Source organism: Sorex araneus, chromosome 1 (genome assembly GCF_027595985.1).
Source record: "Sorex araneus isolate mSorAra2 chromosome 1, mSorAra2.pri, whole genome shotgun sequence".
NCBI classification, from domain to species: domain Eukaryota; kingdom Metazoa; phylum Chordata; class Mammalia; order Eulipotyphla; family Soricidae; genus Sorex; species Sorex araneus.
Window position 1 is genome coordinate 255,167,880 of NC_073302.1, and position 13,328 is coordinate 255,181,207.

The 13,328-nt window shown below is 37.7% G+C and overlaps 1 pseudogene; it reads right to left on the bottom strand.

Moving 5' to 3' along the window:
* Positions 1–2,374: 2,374 nt before the first annotated feature.
* Positions 2,375–2,472, bottom strand: LOC129401445 (U6 spliceosomal RNA; annotated as a pseudogene).
* Between the last annotated feature and the right edge of the window lie 10,856 nt (positions 2,473–13,328).

Sequence of the window (13,328 nt, forward strand, 5' to 3'; positions counted from 1 at the left end):
ATGAATTTCCATGACCAAAGCAGGGCTCCAGTTTATTAAAATTATTTGAGCTTTTTAAGAGTCACAGAATGTTATACACCAAAAATAGTGATTATTAATCACAAAAAAACCCTTAGTACTAAGCATATATATAGGGGAAAAGCAGAAAATGAACATCAGAAGACAGCCAGAATGCAGAAGAACAATAACTACTAAGGAAACAGGATGACATCAAATAAATGGCTTCCATATTCCCAAATAAATTAGAACAAACAGAGAATTGCTTTCAAAGAAAAACACAAAAAAGGTTTATAATGTTCCATTGATTGGATATAAAAATAATGGAGACTCAAAGAGCAAGGCTCACTTGAAATAAGTGTAATTGTGCGTCAAAATAGCAAATGTTTACTTATCAAATAAAATAAATATTACTGTCTTAAAATATTAGCGGAGAGAGTTATAGGATAAAGAGTTATGGAAATGCTTTTTTGTGGTAATTACTTGAGGTTGTCACAGAAAGAAAATGAGTTCCAAAGCAAAACTGAGCACATTGAATATGAAATGCATATTATAATAAAAGACACAGCCCATTGATTGACATTTTATTATCAGTGGCACAGAGGTAGTAAAGGGGTTAGAGTACATACCTTATATGCTGCAGATCAGAGTTCCCCTCCTCAGTATCAGAGGGTGTGGACCTCTAAGCACAGCCAGTGGACTGGCACACCACAAAAGTCTGAGGCTCCTTAACTGAACCATCAGCCTTGCTGGATGAATATTAAACACAATGAGTGGCCGCTGGACTTCCTGAGTACCTTTCCTAAAATAAGGAGTTTATAACATGAGCATTCCAAAATATTTCTGATTTTCTGGAATTATAGTCCATGAAATTAGTAGCATTTAAGAAAAGTAAGGGCTGGAGTGATAGCACAGCTGGTAGGGCATTTGCCGTGCATGCGGACGACCTGGGTTCGATTCCTCCGTCCCTCTCTGAGAGCTTGGCAAGCTACCGAGAGTATCCTGCCCTCACAGCAGAGCCTGGCAAGCTCCCCGTGGCGTATTCAATATGCCAAAAACAGTAACAACAAGCCACACAATAGAGATGTTACTGGTGCCCACTCGATCAAATTGATGAACAGCAGGATGACAGTGCTATAGTGCTGGAGTGCTACGAAGCTGTTTATTTTTTCTTGTTAGACTAAAGTCATTTGTTGAACCATATTTAAAATTTGATCGTATTTTATTTTGTTAAAAATATTGGGAGTTGGGGCAGGAACCATGGTATGGAGAGTAAGGCATTTTCCTTGCAATCTGTTTACCCAGGTTCAATTCCTCATACTCAATATGGTCCTCTGAGCATTGCCAGGAATGAGCCTTGAGCACTGTGCAGGAGTAAGCCTCAAAACCACTCGGAATGGTTCAAAAAAATAAATATTGAGAGTCAGTTTAAATCTGTTCCTTTATACGTAACAGTACTTATTCTATAAGTTGGAGTTTGGATGTTTTTTTTTTAAAAAAGTTTTTTCCCAATTTTATCGCTTGATCAGTGCAGTAAATTTACATTTTTAAACAAATAAATAATAATTATTTAAAAACATAATTTTGTAGTAGGAAAAGCAATTAAGGTATGGGTACTAATTTCTTAATATCCTAAAAACATTTTAAGTTGTTCAAATTTTCTATGTAGTTTGATAGGAGATTTCAAAAAGAATAAAACCTTTTGCATTCATTTGCTTGATATTACACTTTCATTCTTCAAGTTAAAAAAATTAAGAAAATGTTGTCAAACAATTGTAAAATCAACTGATTGTTGTTTGTTCCTATTATCTAATATAAAATGATCAAAAATAAGAAAACACAATCATTGTATATAAACAAATAATTATAAAACAAAATTTAGTAATTATTCAATTTTACATAGTGAAAACATAATGTCAACACCATTAAGGGAAGGCAGATATTAAAGGAAGACATGGCATTTTAGAATTTATTACAAAATTTGTTGTACTCTCTAGGTTTGTCCTTTCTGCCTTGCCACAGGTAGCTTAGGTTTATTGGGTTACACATTGCTCCCATTCCTCTATATTTATTTGTAACTTCTTTCTTTGTGTTCTGTTAACTTTTAAATATTGCCTTTCTTTTCTCCTTAAGCTCTTTGTATAGTTTACTCAGAGGAATGTCCTTTTTGTATAGACACAGGAAGACAGTTAATGCTATATTTTTGTAATTTGGGAGTTAATTGACTCTGAATGATATTCACCCCTGAGCATCTGTTCTGTTGACTTAAGCCTCAGTTGCCCTTAATTCCTAGAACCCCAAAAGCAGTATCTTGACAAGGTACTGGATAGACCCACGACAAGCGGTGAGCCACCCTGGTATCAAAATGGGCCTGGCTATAGCACCATAATACTTAACTATACATTAAGAGCAGTGGCCATGCTAATCTTCTCTGTATCATTCCAATTTTAGTATATATGCTGCCGAAGCTAGCACAGCAGGTAGGGCGTTTGCCTTGCACGCGACCAACCCGGGTTAAATTTCTCTGTGCCTCTCGGAGAGCCTGTCAAGATACTGAGAGTGTCTGGCCACCATGGCAAACTAATCGTGGCGTATTCAACATGCCAAAAACAGTAACAACAAGTCTCACAATGGAGACATTACTGGTGCCCGCTCAAGCAAATCGATGAAGAAAGGGAGGACAGTGCTACAGTGCTACGTTAAGAGCATGTTCATGGACAAATTCTGTCATGATCCAAAAAGTACACCTGGAGTAGTTCCCTGCTAGGGTTAGGAAAGATTAATCTGGCCTGAGCACTATAGTCTGAGATCTATAGGGAGATGTCTCCAGAAGAGCCACCCTACAAGCTCAATGTATCTCATACTCATATTTTGTATCTCCATACAAAATAACCAATATTAAGAAGTAGAATTATGATGTTAATTAAAATATTAATTAAGTTACTGGGCTAAGCAAAGGACAAACACATGTGTGCTGATTTAGGTACATCAGTAGGCTAGACTATAAGAGGTCAAGTGGCCGCATTCCAGGAGCTTTGTTTTATAGTCTCTGGATCTTTGGCTGTTGATGGGATTACATGGAAGTTTTATTCTCTTATATACATTCTCAGTGCCTCTTAGAGAGCCCAGCAAGCTACCGAGAGTATCCCGCCAGCACAACAGAGTCTGGTAAGCTCCCCGTGGCATATTTGATATGCCAAAAACAGTAACAATAATGGATCTCATTCACCTGACCCTGAAAGAGCCTCCAATAAGGCACCATTGGGAAGGACAAATAAGAAGAGGCTGCTAAAATCTCAGGGCTAGGACAAATGGAGATGTAACTAACTGGTGCCTGCTCGAGCAAATCAATGAACAACGGGATGACAGTGATACAGTGATATACTCTTGTTATGCATACACTTTATTACAGGCAAAAAAATGAAGCTTTACATCTCATTGTATTTTAAATGTGCTGCAGTGATAGCAAGGGGGTAGGACATTCGCCTTTAATGGGGCAGACCCGTGTTCGATTCTTCCACCCCTCTCAGAGCCTGGCAAGCCACCTAGAGTATCGTGCCCGCACTGCAGAGCCTGACAAGCTACCCGTGGAGTTTTGGATATGCCAAAAACAGTAACAATGAGGCTCACAATGAGAGACGTTACTGGTGCCCGCTCGAACAAATCGATGAGCAATGGGATGACAGTGACAGTGACAGTGACAGTATTTTGAATAACTTGAATTCTTGCTTTGGAAAAAGATTTGGAGACATAAAGCAGTGGAAACTTGTCTTCATACAATTGTTTTAGTTCTCAGCTTCTTGTTGAACTAGAACGGAACTCAGAAATATCAGAAGACCCAGTAGCCCATATAGGTCTGAAATTAAAAATAGCTGAGTAGCTTACAGAAACTCACCCTGCTAGAATAGAGATGACTATGTTGTCTTCTAGGGTATTTTCATGAACTATTGTTCAAAGAAACATTCAGGAGACAGGACAGAGAAGTCTTCAACCTTACACACACTAGAGATAAATCCTCTTTCTCCAGCTACAAAATAATTGGTCTAAATTCCTGGTTTTATTCACTTTTGGAGGCTCCTAGTCTGCCACATGGTCTTTTCAGCAATGGGCCAAGGAAGATACTTTCAAGAAGACTAAATGATAAGAAAAGAAGAAAAGCATTTAGGTGGGTAGGACTACACAAACACTGCTCTGTGAACACTTGTGTGTGGTGGAGAGGCTTTCTCCCTGCATTCTTTATTTCAAAAGATAGTGTAGCTTTTCCTAGAAACAGAATAAAAAACATCAAAGATAGTAATTCATCTTGGAGTTCATTCCCCAATGTAAAAGAAAAATTCAGTTGATTATTTTATTTGTTTGATCTCACATATTTGCTTCTTTTGTTTTATTGCAGCACTATATATATTTTTTATGTTTGAAGCATAAAAAATTGTGTTTAGCTATCCAAACGATTGGAAGGAACCAGTGCTAACTTTGTTGGAAAAGCCCACTTTATAATGTGAAGCATAGATAACCTGTGGTTGAAGCAACTTCAATTACTCATTTATGCTTTTCTTCTATCTACTTAGAAAACTACGTGTAAGGTCATATTGATAGTACAGCAGGTAAAGTGTTTGTTGTCCACAAAGACAAGCTGGGTTCATTATTCAGCACCACATATGGTTCCCTACAATCTCACAAGAAATGATTTTGAGCACATTTGCTTCTGGACCCAAATTAAAGAATGCATATATATGATATACACACATATAAATGTATTATACATTATATATTATACATTATATTGTATATATTATACAATAATATTATATTGTCCTTGTGAATATTTTCTTTAGATAGTGTCTATGCATATGTTTGCATAGCATGTACATACACTACTATATTTTGAAAATAATAGAAACATTGCTAAAGACATTGTTTTGTTCTTAAAATTCTTTAAAAATATTTCCTCTCCTGATTAATCAGACTTCCAATTTTACTGTCTATAATAAAATTAAATAGTACATGAAATGCTGAAAATGTTTTCCTAGCAACTACAGATTCCATTAGCAATATATAGGCTTTATGTGTTCTAGTGCACTTTTGTTGTTAGTAAAAAATATATTGAATAAAATTATAGCAATAGAAAAATAGTTTCTTAAAGTACCAAAAATGTGTTGAAGACACAGGAATCAAAAATTGACCAGTTCAATACTCATTTTCTGACTCTTTTTTAAAATGTTAATTATAATAAAGCTAGATTTCCTTAAGGCTCACCAATGTGATTTAAATGAAAAATTCAGTTCTAAGTGTTACTTGATTTCAAATTGCAATCCATATGCTATGGAGACAAGCAATTTTGCTGTGTCTACTGGAGTGCCTGATGCAAATGTGATATTATTACTAATTTTTTGCTATATTTAAGTTCCTGTAATTCATAGTAGTACTTGCATTAGATCACACTGTCACACTGTCATCCTGTTGTTCATCGATTTGCTTGAGTGGGCACCAGTAACGTTTCCATTGTGACACTTGTTGTTACTGTTTCTGACATACTGAATACACCACGGGTAGCTTGCCAGGCTCTGCTGTGCCCTCGAGATACTCTCGGTAGCTTGCCAGACTCTCCAAAGGAATGGAAGAATCAAACCTGGGTTGACCGCGTGCAAGGCAAACGCCCTACCTGCTGTGCTATCACTCCAGTTCTTGCATTAGATAGCATACTTTCATCAATTATATTTTTTGGTATAGTAATAATTTGATAAATCTACTGGCATATTCCTCAAATGTTATATTTCAAATAGATCACTTAAAAGTCCACTACTGCAATATATTAAATGAATAAGAAGTCACACACACGTGTGTGTGTATATATATATATATACATATATATATACATATACATCTCTGTCATCCCTTTGTTCGTCAATGTACTTGAGCAGGCACCAGTAACATCTCTATTACACTCGGCCCTGATGTTTTTAGCAGTCTCTCCTTATTGGTCTTTCCCAATGACTGGAGGCTCTTTCGGATCAGGGGAATGAAAAATATATATATATATATATATTTGAACAATATTTTTGTTTTGCAATTTTTTGGGTAGTGTCTCCATTGTGGTTGAGACTGGGTGCCATTTTGAGCAATCCTCAACCCTATATTGTGAGTTTTAGTGTTTGGTTCTTGCTGGATTCTAGGGATGTGATCCTACTCAGGCTAGCATGTAGAGGGCCAACATTGTTACCAGAAGTGCAGCCAAAGAAATATCAGTGCTAGTGTTGAAGGTAGCATGTGGTGCTGGGTGAACCATAGGTCCAACAAATGCAAGCCAAGCACTCTGATCTTTTGTGCTATCAAGAATCCTGAACATAGTTTTTTTAAATTGGAGGATTGCAGGGGTGCTAATGGGCTGCATCCAGCTTTTTTTAGGACTTACTCTTGGCTCTATGCTCAATGATCATTTTTGGATGTGCTCAGAGGACAAATGTGGTGCCAGGGATCAAACCTGGGTTGGCTGTATGCAAGGCAACACTTTACTATATCTCTAGCCTCCAAGTTTTAAAACAAATTGCATTAATTCTCCAAACTATAATTTCATATTACAAGCTTGGGAAATACAACGACATGTGAAGCACCAGAGAAAATAACTTATCGTTTGAAGTCTACGGTCATTATCACTGCACTCTATTACCTGCCTCCAACACTTCATAAAAGTTTAAAATTTTGACCCTAAAAGAGTCTCCTCTTTCCCATCTATTTCTTATCAATCTTATTTTTAATGTAACACCTTTCATTCATCATGTCCATCATGTCTAAGTATAATTTTCAATTACTTCATTGAGATTAATCCCTTCTAATCTGTCACCAGGCATTCTTTCAGAGAATTTTTGCATGGGTTTTCTTCTTAAATGTCTAACATGACAATCATAATTTTAAAAAGGTTAAACATAATCTCAACTTTGTATTTACTCAATTATTTTTATCAGAGTAGACAATGGACCTTGGTAATACAAATTTATAAAGCTATATTGAAATATATGTGAAGCCAGTTTGTTTATCTTTTTTCCAGTTAGACAACTACAAAATTAGAATATCTTGTGATGTTCTGGGTTGACCACATTAAAAAAAAATTCCTGAAGTGTAAATCTAATTAGCTTCTAAATCTTAATTTTAAAATTTCATTGCGATTTGCCTTTTCCAGTGAATATTTGTGTCAGCTTTATCTCTTTCAGTTCTGGCTACTGTAATCACAACATTTTCTCAGTAATTAAGTTTAATTTCACTTTAGAATTAGAAACAAGGATTTAAATTTAGTACTACTAACATATTTGGTATTTATGTGAAGAATAGCCATTTTCTGAATTATTTTAGCACCTATTTCTTAGTTCTCTTGGCACCATCTCCAGTCATTCATTACTTAATTAATAAACAAATACACAAATCATTCAAACATGGACCATTATCTATTCACCATGTATATATCAATATTGAATCTCACACTGAAAATTTAGCACAGAAATTCAATAAATATATTCATCATTTTTAGTTTAAATAAATGAGTTCAGTGAGAACAACAAATAATCACATTTAATAGTTATAGAGTCTCTGGCAGATATACATGATACATTAGGCATAAAACTGATCTTTTATTTTTACATATCCCCTTACTAGAAAAGTATATATATATGATTTATATATAAGGTCTTGAATTTGAAATTTAAAAATAAAATTGGAATTCATAGTTCCAGAAACCTGATTTCATGATTCCAGTATTTTTTCAAATAATTCTATATACGTGTGCATCAGTTCCTGTCAATAATCTAGAGTGTGAGTTCCATGGTATTGTTTATAGAACAACCCAGGTAATTTCCATTTATAGTTTTATATTTTCAATGCAAACTAGGCTTTATTTTTTTTTTAGTCAGGAAGTTGCTTGACAGTCTTCGGAATAAGATGTCTTTCAAAATTATTAAGTTATCTTGTGTTCAAAACAAAACTTAATAGAACATTTAACTGGCTAAATCCAGAAATACAGTACATCGGATAAAGCCCTTGTCTTGCATGCAGCCAAGCTGGGTTTAATTCCTGGCACTACAGAGGGTCCCCTGAGCACCTTATGAGTGACCCCTCATTACAGAGGCAGGATTTAGCCTTGAGTACAGCTCAATATCAAAGAAAATCGAAAAGCAAAAATGTCTACAGGCTAATGAAGATGGTGATAAGGAAAGAAAACACTACCTGATTTGTGGTCTTTAAACATTTTAAATAACAAATACTAAAATGTATCCAGGTATCACTCTATCACTGTCACCCATGTTCATAGATTTACTCAAGTGGGTGCCGGTAAGTCTCCATTCGTCCCAGCCCTGAGATTTTAGCAGCCTCTCCTTACTTGTTTTTCCCAATGATTAGAGACTCTTTTCAGGGTGAGGAGAATGAGACTGTTTTTGTTTCTGTATTTGGCATATTGAATACACCACAGGGAGCTCGCCAGGCTCTTCCGTGTGGGCAGAATACTCTCAGTAGCTTGCCAGGTTCACCGAGAGGCATGCATGTATATTTCCTTTCATGATGATGTTTCACATTTAAAAACAAAAAAACAAAGAGAGAGCAACAGCTATGTTCATGGATGACCCTGGCTCTGTGCTCAGGAAAATGCTGGTGGGATTCAGGGCCCATGTGGAGTGTCCAGGGATCAAATCAAGGTTGACGAAGTTCCAGGCAAGCACCTTACCTGTTATACTATGTATCTAGCTCAACAAATTAATTTCTAGCAGAAAATTTTGCTTAAAATTCACAATATTGAGGGGCTAAAGCATTTGTCTTGCACGCACCTGACTCCTGTTCAATCCCTGGCATTGCATAGAGTTCCCCAAGCAGCAGCAGGAGTGACCCCTAGGCACAAAGCCAGGCGTAAGCCATGAGCGCAGCCTGATATAGCCACAAAATAGAACTAACCACAGAGCCTTTGGGCACATGCCTAGCATTTGTGGGGTGCGCAGCCTGATGTTTGGCACAAGCTGTAAAGCTGGTTGCCCCCAGCCCCACTGTGGATGGCCCCTCCTCTAAGGCAGCCCTTTTCCAGCGCTGGGGCTCGGTGCTTGCTCCCCCTGCCACCCTCACCAGAGCGTGCTGAGCCCACTACTGCCGGTGCCCAGCTCAGCAGGTGAGCCTTCTCACCAAAGACCCCCGTGCAATTTGCCTTCTTGGCCCAGTTGGCACTCAGCGGACCACCTTCATTTCTGAATCACCGATTGTTCGGTGCAATTTTCCTCCCTACCAGTGGTTCCGAAAGTCACATGGGCTTCACAGCTCAACAACCCCGTGCTGCCCTGTGTGGCTAGTCCGAGAACAGGCTCTACACTGGCTCCATCCGCCTGGAGCAGCGGGGCCTACGGGGTGAGGAAGTGACTCCCTATTCTGCTTCTCTGTCCTGATCCTAACAAGGAGATCAAGTTTTACTTGGATTCCAGACCCTTCTCCGGAAAGGGACTCATCACAATGACTGGAGCCAAGGGTGGGAGAATTTTAAGAGAAAGGGAAATTTAGCATCTACAGATCTGCAGGAAGCTTAGCTTAATTTCTTCCTCTTTCCCTTTTCTGGGGAGGAGTTGGCGTCTGGGGTGGAGAGGGCACTTCTTGGTTGGACCCCTGTGCTGGAGGGGGAGCAATAGCATAGTGGGTAGGGCGTTTGCCTTGCATACCGCCGACCTGGGTTTGATTCCTCCGTCCCTCTCAGAGAGCCCAGCAAGCTACTAAGAGTATCCCACCCACATGACAGAACCTGACAAGCTACCCTTGGCATATTCAATATGCCAAAAACAGTAACAATGATGGTCCTCATTCCTCTGACCCTAAAAGAACCCTCAATATGCCCTATCTGGCTACACTAGCATATATATTTATATTTATATATACACATATATGTATATGTATATATGTATACATATATGTGCATGCTAGTATATACATATATATACACATACATACATACACACCTCCTACACCCAGACCCCCCATTTTCCATTAGCTTGGCGGTCACACCCAGAAACTGCCCCTAGCGCCATGGAAGCACAAGGCCACTTCTGGGCCACGTGACCTCTTATAGTCTAGCCCACTGATGTGCCTGAAGCAGCACACGTGTGTTTGGTTTAAACATACTTGCTTGTATTCCCTGATATACATTCTCTGTCCCTCTCAGATAGCCCAGCAAGCTACTGAGAGTATCCTGCCCACACAGAAGATCCTGGCAAGCTACCCGTGGTGTATTCGATATGTCAAATACAGTAACAATAACAGGTCTCGTTCCCTTGACCCTGAAAGAGCCTCCAATTGTTGGGGAAGATGAGTAAGAAGAGGCTGCTAAAATCTCAGGGCTAGAATGATGGAGAAGTTACTGACGCCCACTCAAGTAAATTGATGAATAAAGGGATGACAGTGATACAGTTGATACACATACATATTGTGTGTTTATATCTATATATGTGTGTTATATATTTGTATATATTATGAATTCATAAATTTACATTTGAAAATCAAGGAAAATTTTTTAAGGGAAGGATTGGTTCAGTTTAGACCTGGAAGTGCTCAAGAACTATTCCTGTCTCAGCACTCAGGGATTACTACTGGTGCTGACATCTGGGGGTTTGGGGGTGTGACAGAATTCAGTGGACCATATATGGTGCTAATATTTAATGCTCAGGTCTACCACAAGCATCCTAGCTGCTGTACAGTTGCACTGGTCCCCTCAAGAAAAAAAAAATATTTTTTTGTTGCTGGCCATGTGTACCATTATGTGTATTATATGTATTATCTAACATGTTACTTCATTCTGAGGAAAATATCCCTACCTGAACTTTTCATTTTTTTTCTTTTTTAGCATCGAATACATAGGCTTGCTTGATCGTGTATTATCCTAGAATCCTTGTACAAAAGAAATAAAATATGTTCCATATGCAGAATAGCCCAACTTGATTTTAAAAGTTATATGCAGGACCCAAAGACATAGTTCAAGTGATCGGACATATATTTAAAATGCAATGCCCAGAGTTTGATCCCACATGGGTCAGACAGCACATAGCCCTTGAGCACCATGGGTGTAACTCTTCTAGTTCCTGAGGTCCCATGACATGAGAGTCACTTATTGCTGAGTCTGGAATAGAACCATCATGCCCACACTTCGGAGTGGTCCTGAGGACACAGAACCTCTAGTGATTGGCTCTTTAAAATATTAATGGAGCAAAACATAAACCAATCTCTTTAATCTTTTTTTGAAGAAATTTTATTATTTTTAAAATTTTTAATTTTTTTTTTTTTGCTTTTTGGGTCACACTCGGCATTGCACAGGGGTTACTCCTGGCTCATGCACTCAGGAATTACTCCTGGCAGTGCTCGGGGGACCATATTTGATGCTGGGAATTGAACCCAGGTCGTCCGCGTGCAAGGCAAATGCCCTACCTGCTGTGCTATCATTCCAGCCTCAACCAATCTCTTTAGCTAAAATAAACGTTATAATTTTTATAAGGTAAAGGGCATTTAAATTTAATAGGCATATATTTTAATGAGGTATCACAGTTGCAACCAGATTTGAAACAATTATTTTTTACTTACAATGTTGTAGCAATCCCTCCAGCAGTGTGTAATGATCCCTCCACTGCTAACTCATGGTCATATTTCCCACTCACCTCCTGCTCCCAGTGCACTCTTGTAGCTTCCTCAATTCTAGTTCCATTGATTAGTTTCTAGCAGGGATTGTTCAATCTATTTGTTTCTTTGAATCTGCCTAAGAGTGAAATTATTTGGTATTTGTGTTTTACCTTTTGAATTACTTTATATAGAATGAAAACTTCTAATTCCATCCAAATTGCACTGTCACTGTCATCCCATTGCTCATTGATTTGTTCGAGTGGGTATCAGTAATGTCTCTCATTGAGAGACTTATTGTTACTGTTTTTGGCATATCCAATATGCACGGGTAGCTTGCCAGGCTCTGCTGTGTGGGCTCTATAATCTCGGTAACTTGCCGGGCTCTCCGAGAGGGGCAAAAGAATTGAACTTCGGTCAGCTGTGTGAAAGGCGAATGCCCAACCGCTGTGCTATCGCTCTAGCCTATCCAAATTGCAGGACACTCAAAATGTTATCTTTTTCTTTTCTTCCTCTTTTTCCTATTCTTCTTCTTCCTCTTATCTTCCTCTTATCTTCTTCGTCTCTTCTCCTTCTTCTCCTTCTTCTTCTTCTTCTTCTTCTTCTTCTTCTTCTTCTTCTTCTTCTTCTTCTTCTTCTTCTTCTTCTTCTTCTTCTTCTTCTTCTTCTTCTCCTTCTCCTCCTCCTCCTCCTCCTCCTCCTCCTCCTCCTCCTCCTCCTCCTCCTCCTCCTCCTCCTCCTCCTCCTCCTCCTCCTCCTCCTCCTCCTCCTCCTCCTCCTCCTCCTTCTTCTTCTTCTTCTTCTTCTTCTTCTTCTTCTTCTTCTTCTTCTTCTTCTTCTTCTTCTTCTTCTCCCTCTTCCACTTCTTCTTCTTTTTTTCATTATAAATATACCTTAGTTTTTATCCAATAATTTGTCATTGGGCACGTTTGTTGTTTCCAGATTTTGACTTCAGTTGCAGTGGTAAACATAATTGTGCATATTCCCATTAGGATTAATGGTTTTGTGTTTTTAGGGTAAATAATCAGGAATGAATGATATTGCTGAATTGTAGAGAAACTCTATTTTTAATTTTGTTAGGAGTCTCTAAACTGGTTTCCAAAGAAGTACTTAGGAAAAAATTCTTGTTCTTCCATAATTCCTCTGTTGTTACTTTTAATGTGTGTTGTGATTTTATTTCTTCCAAGTCATTTGTGTAAGTCTATTTTTGGAACTTTTAATACCTTTTAATCATTTGACTTTAACAGCAAAAATTATCATCTTTGAAGTAACTTTTGGTTATGTTCTTGACCAAAAATTCCATGTAATTCCAAGTAATTTTCTTATAGACATAATGTAAAAAATTATGCTATTAGATGTCTATTAAATTTAAATTATGTATCATTTTTATGTAAATGTGAATTTGTCATTTTACCCTACAGAAAAGTGAGGCGAAATGACTCACGGTAATTTATCTTTGGATATAGTTGAATCATACCTATGAAAATGGTGCTATGAATAAATGAAATTAAAACATATCTTGCCAGTCTTATTTGTTAAAGAGACAATTGATATGACATAATTTTGAATTTTGGGATAAGAAATACTACTATTTTGTCTTAGGAATTGCTCTTCCAAAATTGTGCTAGGGAACCTAGATATCATTGTCACAAATATTGTCTCAGTTGGTTGCAAAGTTCAAGGTAAGGGCAGACAATGCAATGCTTCTAGAA